The 17,331-nt window shown below is 38.8% G+C and overlaps 1 long non-coding RNA gene across 1 annotated transcript in view; it reads left to right on the forward strand.

Moving 5' to 3' along the window:
- LOC135982331 (uncharacterized) overlaps positions 1-8,259 on the forward strand; it is a 92,613-nt gene extending 84,354 nt beyond the window's left edge. The window contains exons 2-4 of the long non-coding RNA XR_010599614.1: positions 6,704-6,776; positions 7,430-7,487; positions 7,937-8,259. This is a non-coding gene — a long non-coding RNA (uncharacterized LOC135982331). The remainder of the gene's footprint in view (positions 1-6,703; positions 6,777-7,429; positions 7,488-7,936) is intronic.
- Positions 8,260-17,331: the final 9,072 nt, after the last annotated feature.

A 17,331-nucleotide genomic window follows, 5' to 3' on the forward strand; every position in this document is an offset into this window, starting at 1 on the left:
TGAGGATAATTTTATGTATTGTATTTTTATTCTTTGTGTAAGGAAAAAAATCTTGACCAGTCCATCTTTCTTTAATTTATAATGTTCTGCATTAGGCAAATAAGGTTTCTCCAGTAATAGTACTTTGGAGCTTACATAAATTATTTAGTACCATTTTACTTTTTTCTAGGTGGGTTGACGTTCAGACCCACTGTATTATGTTGAGGAAAGCTATCTCGTTTGTACATTTGTATTGTATATCTGTGTAAGACAATATTTCCCAAATGGTGGGTCCCAACCCACCAATTGATTGCAGGAAGGTTCTAGATGGGTTGTCACATCCAGGGCGGGCTCTGGCCTAGGCAAATATATAGTTCTCCTGATCCAGTGTGGGGGTGTTGGAGAATGAGCCTGCCCCACTCTCATCAAGCAGTAGCAGCTCCTGGCATGTGGGGCTATGTCCAGTTCCCCACACTAGGTGTTGTGACCTGGCACAAAGCATTGCAGGGCCACTCAGGTTTGGCCCAACTGCTCCTCGAGGGTTGGCCGGGCCAAATCTGAGTAGTAGTCATGTTTCATAGATTCCAAATCCAGGAAGGACCATTATGAGCATCTAGACTGACCTCCTGTATAACACAGGCCATAGAACTTCTCCAAAACAATTCCTAGAGCAGATCTTTTAGAAAAAACATTGAATCTTGATTTAAAAAGTGTCAGTAATAGAGAATCCACCACCACTCTTGGTAAATTGTTCAGATAGTTAATTATCCTCACTGTTTAAAAATTTGCCTTTATTTCCATTCTGAATTTGTCTAGCTTCACCTTCCAGCCATTGGATCATGTTATACCATTCTCTGCTAGACTGAAGAGCCCATGATTAAATATTTGTTCCTCACATAGATCCTACAGATACCCTTTGCTCCAGGTCACAGTTCTTCCCCCTCATATTTGACCTAGCTGTGTCTCTGTTATAATGGAGGGGCAGCCAGGTCAAACCAGTAATATAAGATTCATCTATGGCCCCCATTGTGCCTCGCTACACCCTTGTGAGGTAGAAAAGTGCTATTATCACCATTGTACAGATGAACAGGAGGACTTGTGGCACCTTAGAGACTAACAAATTTATTAGAGCATAAGCTTTCGTGGACTACAGCCCACTTCTTCGGATGCATATAGAATGGAACATATATTGAGGAGATATATATACACACAGACAGAGAGCATAAACAGGTGGGAGTTGTCTTACCACCTCTGAGAGGCCAATTAATTAAGAGAAAACAAACTTTTGAAGTGATAATCAAGCTAGCTCAGTACAGACAGTTAACACTTCAAAAGTTTGTTTTCTCTTAATTAATTGGCCTCTCAGAGGTGGTAAGACAACTCCCACCTGTTTATGCTCTCTGTCTGTGTGTATATATATCTCCTCAATATATGTTCCATTCTATATGCATCCGAAGAAGTGGGCTGTAGTCCACGAAAGCTTATGCTCTAATAAATTTGTTAGTCTCTAAGGTGCCACAAGTCCTCCTGTTCTTCTTTTTGCGGATACAGACTAACACGGCTGCTACTCTGAAAAATTGTACAGATGGAGAACTGAGACAGAAGGCTTGTCTACACTGCCCTGCAATTCAGGACTATAGGGATATGACTAGCAGTGCATACCAAAGTGCTGCACAGTAACTCCCCCCTGTGGACACTGTGGGTGTGAACCAAAAATGCTCTTCAAACAGGATTACATTAATGAGAACTAGGAACCTTTTAGTTCAGACCTGCAATGCCAAAGTGGAGAGATACATACAGTGCAGCACTTTGAGCACTGCTCTTCACACCCCCACAGTCCAAACTGCAGGGCAGAGTAGACCTAGCTTAAGTGATTTACCCAAAGTCACACAGGAAGTCTGTGGTAGAAATAGAAATTGAACCTGGGTCTTCTGAGCACCAAGCTACAACCCTAACCATTGGACCATCCACTTTCACGTACGTACGTGTGTGTGTGTGTGTGTGTGTGTGTGTGCTCTCAAAACTTTATCTATTTTGTTTTTCTTTATTTCTCTGCATTTTAAGTATCCTAAATCTCTGAATTTTCTTTTCCAGTTTCTTTATTTTCCTACAGTATAGGTATGAGGATTGATTAAAGAGTAAAATACATCCCTCCCTCCACCCCCCCCCCGTGTGATCGTGTTGTTAAATATCAATAATGATTGCGGATGATAAAATTGAATGTAATAAATCTACATGAGCATTGGTGTAATTAGTATCTTCATTTTTTAGGAAAATAAGGATCATGGGGTGGAATCCTGGCCACACTGAAGTCAATGGGAGTCTTTCCATTGACTTCAGTGAAATCAGGATTTCACCAATGGTGAGTAAATGATTAATCTTGGTCAGGTGTGAGGTTTTTGCTAGCTTTTTAAGAGAAGCAAAGTGGCTTAAATATATTTTATGCAAAGCTCCACCCCATTAGAAAACTTAGTGGAAGACTGGTAGAGAGATGGTCCAAAGGCTAAGTGCAAGAACTTTCTCTAACCTGTTATGACAGATTGGAATCAATCTGATTGGCTGGGGAATAGCTCAGTCCATCCTTTCCTTGTGTAAAAAGTATTTCTGCAGAGAGGGTGGAATCTTAGGTTTCCTCCTTACTGGGACCTTGCTTTGCCTTAAGTCTACATTTCCATTGTCTGGATAATTAATTAATAAATACATAAATAAATAAGAATAAGGGATCCTGCCTTTAGATGGTTTCACTTTCACCATGCCTGTTAGTCATAATATATAGTTTTATCTTTTCAGCTACGGCAGTTGTCTGAGCAGTTGGAGATGCACGCAGTACTCTCAACAGCATCCCCTATTGGTACAACATGGAGATGCTGGAAGTAAGAAGGGGTGGGAGAAAGAAGAAAGGCGGGGAAGCCTTTGTGCTAGGAAGAATTCAGTTATAATAAGTCACAGATGCTGACTTCAGAGAAGGCAAAATTAAGGTACCAAAGTAAATTTCAGCTCTTTGTTGGTTTTATACTAATCTAAATTGGAATAAACTGTAATTTAATCTCAAATTATGATCAATAGAAAACAGGAGGTTATAATGGAAACATTTTACAACCTTAACTACAGCATCTGTGAACAAAAAACATTGTATTCCTATAGGTATTAATCAGTCTGTGATCTAGTGGGTAAAGGGCCAACTAGATAAAGAAGCTGCCTGGAACAGGAGAGATGCAAGTAAGCCTGCCACTGATTGTTGTTCTCTCCTTTCCCTAAGGCATGTCTTTTGGACATGGTGTGGTGTATTTCAGCCTTTTGATCCATGAACTACTCTCTGGGCCTGGTTTCTTTTTTCATACAGTTTTTTTTTTTAAGAACTTATGGTGAGGGCATATTTTGCCCTGCTGCTTCAGACCATATGAACTTTGTGTGTTATGCATGGTGAAACTTTTTTTTTTTCTCCTTCTGTCATTTTTAACTCTAAGCTTTGGGAAGCCATGCCTAACAGCTCTTCAGCCTTATCTAAAGAAACATCTTAAGCCCCTTTCTACTGCTATCACCCAGTGCACATTCACATCCTACTGCATATGAACTGAGCATGGATAAGGAAACAGACTTCAAAGAAATGATTGCTAGAAATCTGGAGCTGTTCCACAGAAGATTAGATACATTGCACGATTTCCCTTCTTGTTTCAGAGGTAAAGATTGAGCCAACAATGCAAGAGGAAAATAATGAATGATAAAGAACCAGCAGGCCCAATTCTGCCCTCAGTTAGACTGGTACAACCTAACTAAAAGACTTTGGCCCAATGACTTCTTAGCAAAAAGCTCCTATAAAGAGAAGAGAGACAGAAAACAAAACCATGCAATACAGAAATGAGAAATTAAGAAAGCCAAAACTTGAAGTCTTAAGTCTTTAGATGACACTGAGAAATCAGGGCAGGTAATTTTTGCTTTCACCTCTCTCTCCTCTTCCCTCCCCCCCTTATTTTTTAAATAGGTTGGTCAATAAAACTTCTGGGTCTTCAACCTGTTAATTTCTACCTTCATCTGTTTCTTCTACATGGACAATGCTTAGTAACTCTGAGGCCTTGGCTACACTTACCCGGTAGTTCGGCGGCGAGCGATCGAACTTCTGGGTTCGACTTATCGCGTCTAGTCTGGACGCGATAAGTCGAACCCGGAAGTGCTCGCCGTCGACTGCGGTACTCCAGCTCGGCGAGAGGAGTACCGCGGAGTCGACGGGGGAGCCTGCCTGCCGAGTGTGGACCAAGGTAAGTTCGAACTAAGGTACTTGGAACTTCAGCTACGTTATTCACGTAGCTGAAGTTCCGTACCTTAGTTCGAATTAGGGGGTTAGTGTAGACCAAGCCTAAGGCTGTTGCTTTGGTATGTTCATAATTAAGGCTTGTGAGAGACAAATGGCACATATGGACTTGCAGGGTTGTGAGTTTAATCCTTGGGTTTGGCAAATCTGCAGCTGGTGCTGACTTTAGGGTGCATGGAAAAAGAGTCTATTACCTTCATGCTTCCCCAATCCACAGGGCTGCTGAGGGCTTATTCACATACCAACACAAATTAGAATAGTCACAGGGCGTTATGTAAGTGAGGAGTAGCTGGAGCACAGAAGCATTCCTGCTGTGTCTCTGAAATACTGCCTATGATGCAGTCTGCCAGGCAGGGTGATGAGGGCATGGCTATGACAACTCTGTACTGCCTAGGGGTTCCCCAAACCAGGGGACACCTCAGTTGCCGGGTTAGATCAAGTCTTTTGGATCATGTGGTAACTTTGCACCACTGGAGCAGTGCAAAAGGCTGTGTCCTTGGTCAGGATTTAGCTCCATCAGTTTTGAATCTGCCTAGAGGGCACTGATGCACTGGTTAAGAACAGGAAAGAGGGCCTTCTGGTGTTTTTTAATGTGAAAGATGGTCATTTGGGAAAAGAGTTCTGTCCCTTTCTGAAATTATCTCAGTCCTATATAACTGATTGCAATGGTGAATTTTACCCAGCAAAGCTTTAAAGTTCCTTTAAGGATGGGTTGTCATCTAGACTTGGAGGAAAGCTAAGATTTGAATATGATTAAGAAAACACCACCACTAATGGACATACTGTTACTGCCAGTTAGTGCCGAGACAGAGCACCTGAAAAATGCCAGAGAGGGCGCACAGTGGTCCACACCACCAAGCTGTCACCTCCATTTAGCTGAGAAATTAAGACAAGAGACAGCCTCATCATTTGCTAATCTTGAGAATTCAATCTCTGAAATAAAACAAAGCTTAATAAAAACAGATGAGGGGGCAGACTAACTGGAACAGCAAATGTGGGGAAAAGAGTGGAAAAAGTATTGATTCTTTTTATTGAAGCAAAAGACAATTGTGCACAAAATGTGATAATTTACAAAACAAAATAAGAATGAATAATATAAGATTTTATGGGTGATCAGAAGAAGAAAATTATTAAATGTTAGAATTACTGCCTTTATTTTTAAATTAAGTGCTAGAATTAAATGGGATTTTTTATTGGATTTTAGTATAAAGCCATGGAACACTGACCCAAAGGAGACAGAGTATATTTTGGGATTATGTGGGGGTGGTAAAATTTGTGATTGGAGGCTAGAATGGATCATAATGTTGATTTAACTGGTGATTACTTGGATTTATACTGATTGCATTGCCAAGAAATGCATTTGGACCACATTATTATTGCAATAGCACCTGCAGGACTCAACGAGAATCAGGCCCCATAAATTAATGAATTTTGATGGATTGTTTTGGAATATGTAGTGAAATACACTTGCAATAAGTATTTTGGCAGACTTTTAAGATAAAGATTATTAAACTGGAAGCTGCCCTTGTATTGTAATTGGACATGCTGCTGCACTTTCCTGAAACTGCTGTTACATAACAATGAGCACATTTATTTAATTTATGTCCCAGGATCTTGAATATAGTCATCTGGGATATTTTGAAGGTGATCAGTTCTTAACATTCCTTCTCCTAATACATATGGGCATTGTATTTGCAGCTACATTTTGCTACTCTAACCAGAAATATTAAATATGTTGCTAAAAGAAATAATACAAAGAAAAAGCTGCTCACTCTAACTCACTTTAAATATAACTTCATGACTTTGTTGTTTTGTTTTCTTTTGATGGGCTTGAGTTATAAGAGTTTTAAGACCTTTCCAAATTTACATGGAGTACTGCAGAAATATAAATTTTGCAGCTTGTTTTTCCCTTTATTATTGAACATATGCCTTGTAAAAGAGAGATAATATTGTGGTGCAAACTTTATAAGGAAGTTATCCCAGAAATAAGAGAAGGGGACTATTGGATTGCTTTGTTGATAATGCAAATGATGTTAAGAACAGCACTACTGTCCCACATAGGGAAGCACTAGAATACAAATGGACATGCAGTGCTGAGGAAATAAGAATGCAGGATGTATTATTGCAACAGAACACATAATAAAAAGACACCAAAGGAGCATGATTTCTTCCTATACTAAAGTCCTTAGACCCTCCTGGGAGGAACATCCTAATCAAAGATTAAAATATTCCATACTTCTCTCAAGAACAGACAACATCTCAAGTGATCTAGCTGGGAAGAAGTAACTCATCCTTATCATGCAAAACATCTAAGAAATTGGTTTGAATTGCTTTATGCGCATTTTGAAAAACTTAAATTGCTGTTGTGGGATTTTGTCCCGCCTCATTTTTCACTCTCTCTCTCTTTTTAAACAGCTCATAACTTGAGGAATCTAGACACATTTTAAATCTATGAAAGATGTTGATGATGACCATGACACTAATGAAGGTGAGGCATTTAACTTTCTTTTCCTTAGAGACATACAGGCCATACAATGTCACTGGAAGTCCTCTGTGATAGGGTTAGAAACATTTAATGTAGTCAATGCTTTTTTTGCCTTTGTCTTCACGAACAAGGTCAGCTCCCAGACTACTGCACTGGGCAGCACAACATGGGGAGGAAGTGACCAGTCCTCTGTGGAGAAAGAAGTGGTTCAGAACTATTTAGAAAAGTCCATGGGGCTGGATGCGCTGCATCCGAGGGTGCTAACGGAGTTGGCGGATGTGATTGCAGAGCCATTGGCCATTATCTTTGAAAACTCATGGTGATTGGGGGAGGTCCCGGATGACTGGAAAAAAGCTAAGGTAGTGCCCATCTTTAAAAAAGGGAAGGAGAAGGATCTGGGGAACTACAGGCCAGTCAGCCTCACCTCAGTCCCTGGAAAAATCATGGAGCAAGTCCTCAAGGAATCAGTTCTATGATTCTATAATTCTAGATGGTATAATTGTCAGGGAGGGGCAGGGCTTTCATTTGTTTCTTCCTGTAAGCAACAGTGATCTGTCTCTTTAGATGCTAATCTTTTATAGTCTTATCTCAGCATTACAGGCCTTTACAAAGTAGGGATCTGTGTCTGTTTGTCTATCTCAATCTTTTCCTTCCAGTATGAAACCATAGGAAGCTGTAAATGGAGGAGGGTTCCCCCACATATCTGGAGAAGAGGTATCCTTCCCCCACCCACTATCCCAGCAAATATTTTCTCTCTCCTGAATCTGTTCTATTTTTATCATATCATATATAAAATGTTCCCTGTGCAAGCACAATGGCCGTGGTGGTCTGTGCTGCCATGCAGAGGCTAGAACTAAGTTCTTAAACTTGTTCTCTTTCTCCTTGGGTTGGCAAGGCTGGGGTGAGAAAGTTAAGCCCTATTAAAGGGAAAGGACCATTGTTTTATTGCTCTGATAATATGCCCTGCTGGGCAAAAATAGAATAATGTGAACACAACTTGACAGCCTTTTCAAAGTGAAGTGATCGGATTTTAAAATCTAATTTGCCAGGAGAAAAGTTGAGCCTAAAGGGGTAAAAAAAAATTGAAGCGTTTTCCTCTTAGTTCATAGTCCGGTAAACATAATCAACGGCTTTGCTTCTTTTCTTTTCTTGCCACTTTGCAGCTCCCCTCTTGCACAGAAGAACAAAAGCAAAAGGATCAAAGTGGTGGAACAACTATAGAGTGTCTCATTGCTAGAGACCCTTCAGAAATGGAGAAGCAGGCTGCCATGGTAATTCTTGTGAAATCAGTCAATGCTTGAAAGGAGACAGTCATCCTGAAGTTCAATATTAGCCGTGCACAACTGTGCATCTACTCTGTGTGAAACTACTGTGATGGTGCATCAGATCGAGTAATTATGCATACAAATGTTCAGGCAAGTGTCTATATTTATAGTGAGTTACCTGACCTGCATGTGTAAGTATGGAAATTGAACAGGAGTACTTGTGGCAGCTTAGAGACTAACAAATTTATTAGCGCATAAGCTTTCGTGGGCTACAGCCCACTTCTTCGGATAAATATCATATTATGCATCCAAAGAAGTAGGCTGTAGCCCACGAAAGCTTATGCTCTAATAAATTTGTTAGTCTCTAAGGTGCCACAAGTACTCCTGTTCTTTTTGCGGCTACAGACTAACACGGCTGCTACTCTGAAACCTATGGAAATTGCACACTCCTAATTTTGAAAATAGGCCCAGAATCTATAGATTGTTTTTTTTTTTTCTTGGTGAATTCTTGAGCTTTGTCATATATTTGGGGATTGTTCAGATAATTAATCAAAACAGCTTATGCTGCTTGTGTAATTTTATATTATCCAATAGGAGGTAAATGACTAATGCCATAAATTGTGATCTCCATGGACCTTTTTATTAGAACTTGGCCCCGCATGTCTCTCTCTTCGCTCCTCCTAACTGTTTCTAACCCTGGTCATTTTCTAGAAGCATGAGTCTGTTTCAGAAGTTTCCTTTTAACTTCTGGGTCATTTGGTGGGACTCACTCTGAAAATGAATTGGAACAAAAGCATATATCAGTTTCAAAACTGACTAAAAATAATAATTTGTGGTTCCAGGAAAAAAAATCTTTCTTAAAGGGAATTGCCAAAGAATAACTTCAGAATAGAATTGCTGCTGTCTGAAATGTGCGGGTATGCAGTGAGTAAGAGATTAAAAATTACCTCATATAATGTGGCTAAGGGACACAATAAGTGGAAGGTGTTCAAATTTTGCTTGGCTATCCTGCTTATCATTTAAGAATAATATAATTATTAGTGCTTTTAAATAATTAGAAACAGCAAAATTTATGATTTCTGGTCTGGAAAATAGATTTTTTAAAATATTTTAATCAAATATTAAGGACTGATTTTAACAGATTTCTTTGTATGCAACACTTAAAAAAAGGACACAAATTCTGCATCAGTCCTTTATCACTAAAAGGGGGGTAGTGCAAAATATGAGGTTATCAGGATACAGTGGGAAAACAGCTGGTGCACATCTGATTGATATTGGATTTCTAACACTATATTAGAAAAACCAAATATGGTAAGAAAATGCTGGTGAAGACTTTGTTTCCATAAAAAGATTCACAAATGAGGTTTGATATAAAGTGTCCATGTTTCTCTGTGTGAGTGGAGACTGTACCTGGAGGGTCTGGCTGGTGGTGTGGGCAGTTTAACTTCTTCAGCAAGTTCAGGTGGGCATATGCCATACAAGGGAGCAGGTACTGGTCGATTTAGGTTGTTCCTATCTTCTATTTTTATGACTCAATGTAATTGTCTATGATAGATCTTGTGTTGCTGTGTCAAACAGATTCCAAGCTTAATAGGTTTTATTAAATGTTTGTTGTTGAATTTTATGCTCATGAAAGAGGATGACTGATAAGACTAGCAACAGGAAGGCATAGTGTGAGAAGATGATTGCAAGCTCTCCCCATGCAGCTGTGCACAGAAGTAGCCATTAAAAAGAGAATATTTGTTTGTAGATACCACAGAGTTGTTACTGCTATTTCCTAGTTTTACACTTGCATAGAAAAACACTGGTATCTCAGTTCATGTGGCAGTTGTTGCCAAGTACTAACTTTTAAATGGCAACTACTGTACAAAATTCTTTACCCTCTTTGTAGTTTTCTCCAGTTCAGAGCATGGTTAACTGTTGTGTGTCGGAATGTTTATGTGATGGGTAAAGATGTGGGGGTGGTTCTTATTTTAATTTATAGCATAGACTAAAGTTTGAACTTAGCTCTGCAGGTATGAAAGGCTAGTGAACTAATCTATTGTGCCACCTAATTGAACTGTTTCCCAATGGTTTAGCCTGTTTTATGTTCCCTGTTTTAATGTTATTTACAACTAAAAAGAAAGTCTAATTTTCCCTCCATTTTCTTTGTACATGTTAAACATCATGTTGCTTTCTAAGCCCATAATAATAATTCAGGTTGTAGAGGGATATGTTTTGACAAGAACATTATACATAATTTTTAAATTAACAGTTAGAGAACCTATGACTTACACGGTTTGACAGTTTTAGGCCTTGTCATTTCTAAAAGGCTGGGTACTCTGAAAAAGAGATTTTCTTTAATTAGGTTTATTTACTGCTCCATAAAATGAAACAGCCAAAGGACCTTTAGTCTGCAATTTTGCATGGCGTGAAGGAAGGTACTTTATTGTGTTGCTTTAGGATAGTACTTTTCCTGCAGAATGATGCATTCTTACACCAGGGCCACATCAGAAAGTGGTAGTGTCATTGTTTCCATATTCTGATTTGTCTACTTGTTAATTTTTGTGAAAATAAATGTTACTATGCAGAAAGATAAAATCTGCCTAGAGATAATGGAGCAGTGAGTAGTAATGAAAAACTTCCCTAGTCATTTTGTGCTAATAGCTATGTGAAGATTTTAATGGCATACACTGATTGATCTGAGTTTACATAATCTAATAACAGTCAGATATGCACATTCCCCAACACTAAACCTTCATAAATGTTTATAGAGCACCACAAAACTGGAGCAAGGAGAATAAAGATAAAAGAAAATTAATAAATGAAATAAACTGAAAAGGTGAAAGGAAGGGAGAATACTATATTTACAGAATGAAGCATACAAAAACAATCTACTCTGTGTAGGAATGAATCCTATATATTAGTGTCCATCTTGGGGCAGAAAATATGAAAACCTCCTACAGGAAGATGAGGACAAATGGAGTTATGAAAAATAGGTTTGAGCTGATGATAAATAGTGTTTTCTAGGGTTTTTAATTCTCTCATGAGAACTTGGCACATAAGAAGAGATTTGTGTAAAATCAATTTTATTTGTAAACTTCCAGAATAATCTGCTTGAGTTCGTTACTTTCCCTTGCTTTTCTCTCTTTCTGCCCTGGAGCCTCGTGTTCCAACCACCATTACATATGGCTGAGGTGGACCAGGAGGACTTCCCTCTTCTGAGCCCATTGGTACTGGATATAGACAAGACCAGATCTTACCTTTCCCTGTCCTCATCACCATAGTATCCATATGCACCTTCAAGTAGTGCATTAAATGACATTTCTAACATCTGACACGTGGTTTGTTCTGTCTCATCTCCTCAGAGATCTTCTATGTAGTGTTATGTTTGGTAGAACTTTTTTTTTTTTAAATATACCTACTGCGGTGTGTGAGTTAGAGAAGGTCAGGGTCAAAGAAATGCCTCTTGCACTTCAAGGTTTGTGAGGTCTTCAGTTCTTGTGGGAATTCATTCCACAATCTTGGGCTGGCCCATGAAAAAGCTTTGTCCCCTACACAGACAAGCTTTACCCTGTTGATTGAAAGTTCTGTTCTGGCTGAAGAGCAGAATCGTTGACCACGGTCTTCATCCTAGAGTTTTAGATCTTTTCGGTATGGTGGGCCCAGGCAATTGTTGTCTTGGCCCTTCCATCACAACAGAGCTCATTTCTTTAATTTTCTTTTTAATAAAATTTATAAACACATAACTAGAAAGTCACAATAGGAACCTCTCACCATGGGAAATGGGCACACCCATGATCAACACTTTGTTTCTTTTGTCTTCCTCTCTCCTCTTAATTCTGACTTTAGGTTACAACCTCCTCAGGGAAGAGGCCTTGTCTTTTTTTATGTTTGTCTTGTTCCCTTTTGATGTGAAGTACTTGTTAAGATTGCCACGTGTCTTGCATTTTGAGGAACCATTCCAAAAACTAATTTCAGGGTGGTGCGATGTTTTCCTGTTACATCATTACAGCCCATGTTTACATTGTGTTAATAGTGTTGCCATGTTGTGGTGCCAAGCGCCTCTGCAATTAAAAATGTTTTCTTCATGTTTCATTGTAACATCACACTGTTGGGAAGTTACCACGTCATTTTCTGACTAGAGCAGTTCCATCATTTATAATTATATGAAAGTGAATATAGGTGAGGTTCGTATGGATCTGGTCTAGGCTCAGATACCTCTCTACGAGCCCCTTCCCCCCAAATAGGTTTGGGCCTTTCCCCCTTCTATAGTGCTATCTTTTTGGAGAAGGAAGCCTGGTGACCTGCTAAGAACTTCTTAATGTCTTAGGAGCAGCCAACTGGTTCCTTCCCTTCTTCAAGATCTTCAGTGAGTGGCCAGTCAGTCCGCTCCTCTGACCTGAGTCTCTGAATAATGGAATGGCGATTGTATATATTGTGCATCAGTATCTATGATAGATACTGCTGAGTAGTTCAATTCATTATGGCAGTCTTAACTGTATTTACTTCTATCATGTTGGAACCCAAATAGTGTCAGTGAAGCTCATGAAGACATTCACCATTATCCAGAAAGGGTTGTCACATTGAAAAGAGATGTGCATGTGGACAGAATAGTTTTTATCCTACTCACATGTCTTCCAATGCTGGAATTTATTAACATTCCTGTTTGGCTCGGCTTCAGTTTCTGTGATATACACTATTCTCTTCTCTTCGTGAAACAAATTATAGTTATAATGTTTCAAATGGTGTGTGTGTGTGTGTGTGTGTGTGTGTGTGTGTGTGTGTGTGTGTGTAAAATCTTCAGGGTATGTTTGCAAGAAAACATGCAGGTGTTGAGGGTGTTCTAAGCAGAAAGATTGCTATTAAAAAGCACAGGCTGAGATCTATTCCTTGGAAAGCGTTTCTATAACTGGTGTTCTTTTTGTGGGCATTCTCTTAGGTGAGGTCATTGATATTACTTTAACATAGTTTTTGTTTATGCTAATTTATAACAGAGCTACACTTTGAGATGTGCAATTATATGAAGTCTGGATAGTGATTTTTGTATAAGCTTGCGACAGAAGAAATTTTATGGTGTGCAGTAAAACTCTAAATTAGATATATTTTAATTAGGTAATAATAATAATAATGCAAAGCTTTGATTATCTAGTTAGAAGGTTCTAATAAGCTTTGAATTTCTGAGGGTTCTTTGGCAGGGAAACAGAAAAGTGTTAGTATAGTTCAAAACTGATTTTAGACTAGATGTAATTTAATGACTGCTATGCAAAAGTTCAAAATAAAATAAAGCCTGGAGAATCTGTAGATGTTTACAGTTCAAAAGTAAACCTGTTTTAAAGAAACGTACACTTTTTTAAAAACAGGAAAATGTTCTTGGGATTCAATAAAATGGGGGTGGGGTTAAAATTATTCATTCCTAGATAACCGATCAGTGGAGTTACATAAGGGATTTATTTGACCCTCAAATATATGACCATGTAGATTGGATGAATCAATGAGTATTGAATGATATGATGATCTTTGCTTTTCACTGTTCTTGTGACCTCCCTAGTGTTATATTTGCAAGTCAAATAGATTCTCAAATAAGTCACACCAACTGCAGGTAAACAACAAACTTTACTAAGAATTTCTCTATAGGGAGAGACTTATTTAGGAGGACTATTACTACTCTAAATTTTTAAGGGGATTCTCACGGTGGACTAAAAATACCAATATTTAACATCTGTCTCTCTTCCTCCGTTATTCTGTCCATGCCTCAGGGCATTCATAACCTGTTTTTCCTCTCATTTACACTGCTTTAAATCAGGTATAACACTGAAGCAGATGGAATTAAAATGGTGAAAAGCCAGCATCAATGAGCAGGCAGGGTCTCTGTCTGTCTAAGCTCTGCTACTGGAATTTGGGGCCGTATTTTCTAAATAGCCTCTAATGCTTCAGATGTAAATTTTGCAGCCACATTTTTATGTATGCAAACTGCATTAGCAAATCCAAGTGAGGTCATTAGATCCCTATTGCAACTGTGAATTTTGCATGCAGAAGGTTGAGGTTTTGTATATACAAAAATGGGCTGCAGAATGGTGTGTTCTAAAATGTCCTGGAAAGAAAATGATCAAATTACACTCAAATGGATGGAAAAAATACAAGATCCACCAGAAAAGTTGCCCCTCCCTCCTCAGGCTTCAGTCTTGAGTAAAAGGGTCTCGTAAATGATGCACAGAAATCTTTGTGACAGGGTAACTTGTAGCATCCTGGACACTGAAGCTGTTGCAGCACAAGGAAGACTATGAGTTTAATTGAAGTCAATTAACCAGTTTCTGATGGGGATTACTGACAGTTGGGGGGCAATTGCTGGGATAATAAGGCAATTGGCTCAGTAAATGGGAGGGTGTATCTTTGACAGGAACAGGAAGTACAAAGTTCCAGGGTAGCAGCCGTGTTAGTCTGTATCCTCAAAAAAACCAGGAGTACTTGTGGCACCTTAGAGACTAACAAATTTATTAGAGCATAAGCTTTCGTGGGCTACAACCCACTTCTTCGGATGCATATAGAGTGAAACACATGTTGAGGAGAAATATATGTATGTGTATATATTTCATAATATATACACATCCATATATCTGTATGTGTGTATATATTTCTCCTCAACATATGTTTCACTCTATATGCATCCGAAGAAGTGGGTTGTAGCCCACGAAAGCTTATGCTCTAATAAATTTGTTAGTCTCTAAGGTGCCACAAGTACTCCTGGTTTTTTTGAGGAAGTACAAAGAGATCAGAAGGTGAGTTTGAGATAGGAGAGAAAGCTGCTGTATACCTGTGGTACATTCTGTTATACTTTGAAACTGAAGATTAAGTACACATGTAGTGAAAGGGAAACAGTCTGTGTGTGTTTGTGGCTTGGAGATCATTAGAACAGGTAGGCCGAGATACTCACAGGATAAGTGGAGGGATGCCCTGTGGCAGTCTTTCTGTGAGAAATACAAATATGGCTTGCGGAAAGAAAGGAATGATGGGGATCAATCTTGTGCACCATATCTTTCCTTCCAGAAAGGAACAACAACAAAGTGAATATAGGAGTGAGGAATGCAAGCTGTCCAATAAAGCTTTGATGTGTTCTGTATCTCCTCTGTATTTGAGAATATGCTAATTTGTGCTGGCTTTATGGGTCACTGCTCCTGGGAGGACAGAGCAATTTCATGTCAACAATGTGCATTTACTGACCCTCATTTGGTATGGAATTCTTGCTGAACTTAGACAAATATTACCCACCTCATTTGGACCTTTCCTTTTGAGCTAACCCGCACCCATCACTGGTTGCTACTTACAATAGGACTATTTGTGTGAGTAACTGCTCCCAAATGTGAATCAGGGATTCACAATCTGGTCCATAATTTGACCCTAGATTTGCTGGGACAATAAGCTACCTTCATGCTTTCCTCTGGAGTATTTCTTTTTATCCTATAATCTTTTTTAATTGAAAGATAATGTAGCCAAAAAGTTGTCTGTCTTCTGTCAGTCTCTCTCTGTCCCTGTACCACTGTGTGTGTGATTTTCTTTCCAACTCCTTCTCTTTTTCCTGTCATGCATCCTTTTTCTATTGCCAAAACTTTGTTTCTGTTCAGTCTCCTTTCCTCACAGGCAGCTGGTCATCTTTCCCTGTTGCAGGCTCTCCTCTTCCCACACTTGTCTCTCATTTCATGTACATGTCTAATTGTAACCCACAGTGCTGCTCAACTACCTATCCTGTCGCTTATCCTTCTTCCCTTTCCTTCTTCCAACACTGCCTGATTAGGGAAAGAAAATGTGATTTATCATTTAAGCTGCCTCCCCTTGCTCCTGCATTTCTAAAAGAAATTTAATATCCCCGCTTTTTCCCCCCAGATGACTTCAATACTTTTTTCTTAATGTTTTCCTGCCATCCCTAGATTAAACTATTCACTAAATACCAATAAAACTGCATGAAGCTGCAGATTGAATAAACATAAGTGTTCCTTTGAAGCTAGTCCCATCTGGCAAATAAAAGAATAGATGTGTCAGCATGGCAGGCTTAAGTTAGAGTTCAACCAAAAAAAAGTGTATTGCCACCACAACAAAATCTCAACTGTGCTTTATCTAAGGACTGGGAATGGTAAAGGAAGGCGGGAGAGAATGTCATCACACCTTTGATGTATTTGAGGTATTTTCTGTCATTGTAGCTGTGTGATTCTCTCTGAAGTAGCCTGGGAGTGCTTTATTTCATCCCTTTCTACAAAGTCACATGTCAAAAAAGGGTATAAGGCTTTGACTCAGAAGAGGAAAATAGTCTGAATTAGATGCACTCAGAGTATTCTTTCTAGGGAAGAAAAGAACAACATAATTCTCTTTTCACATATGTACCTGATCTTATTGATCTTGCTGTTCGTCTGCCCATTTTTGGGAGCTGCACTCTCCATTGTGCCTTGCTCTTTCCTCCCAACTGTCTCGTTGTCCTAGGTAGCTGCTTTACAAATCCTGATTTTTCTTATCCTCTAAAATGACATCTTCTGCTATTTTGTTTTCCAGGCCTGCTTTACATTCTCGCTCTTTGTCTCTTTGCACTGCTAAGTTCTATGGAACCTCTATGTTTTAGTAGCTGTGATTTGTGTCAATTATCCCCTGCAGCCAACTCAGTTTAATCTGCAGGCTGCATAGTTAGAAAGAGAGGAGAAATCATAGTTACATATGAAAGTATGATGCTTATTAGATAATGTCTCTCATATAGCCAGCTTCTCTGGTTGCATTGTAATAAATCATGTTTTCTTAATAAGCAGTGAGTAACACTGTTTCAGATACAATCCTTCTCCCATTGTCAAGATTAAGACAATTATGAAATCTGTACAGAGCTCTAAATTGAATATTTACTCCAGTTATGATTTTTTATTACATTTGAAATTCTAATCTGAGTTTAGTCATAAACCCAGGTACTTTATGCTAAACAGTTTCAGCAAAGAGTAAATGCATATACTTTGTTTTACAGAAAGTATTAAGTCAAAAAAAGAGAGATTTCTTCCCCTTCCAATACTGCATATGTATTGAGTTATGCTGCTTTCTTTGAACTAAATCTTGTTATATTTTGTATAGGTAAAACATTTTTCAAATATGGCCTAAAACCAGTCATCCATAAATGTGGCTTTCTTGTTGTTTTCCTTCCAGTTAATAGGACATTTAGATTACACTTCACATACAGCGTGAACTGTAACTAATAAATGGGAAGAAAAATACTGGTTGCCCCAGATATTATAAATGCTCTGACCCCTTTTCCCCCTTAAACACAACTTCCCATATTGCTGCCTGTG

This window comes from Chrysemys picta, chromosome 3 (assembly GCF_011386835.1).
Source record: "Chrysemys picta bellii isolate R12L10 chromosome 3, ASM1138683v2, whole genome shotgun sequence".
Lineage (NCBI taxonomy): Eukaryota > Metazoa > Chordata > Testudines > Emydidae > Chrysemys > Chrysemys picta.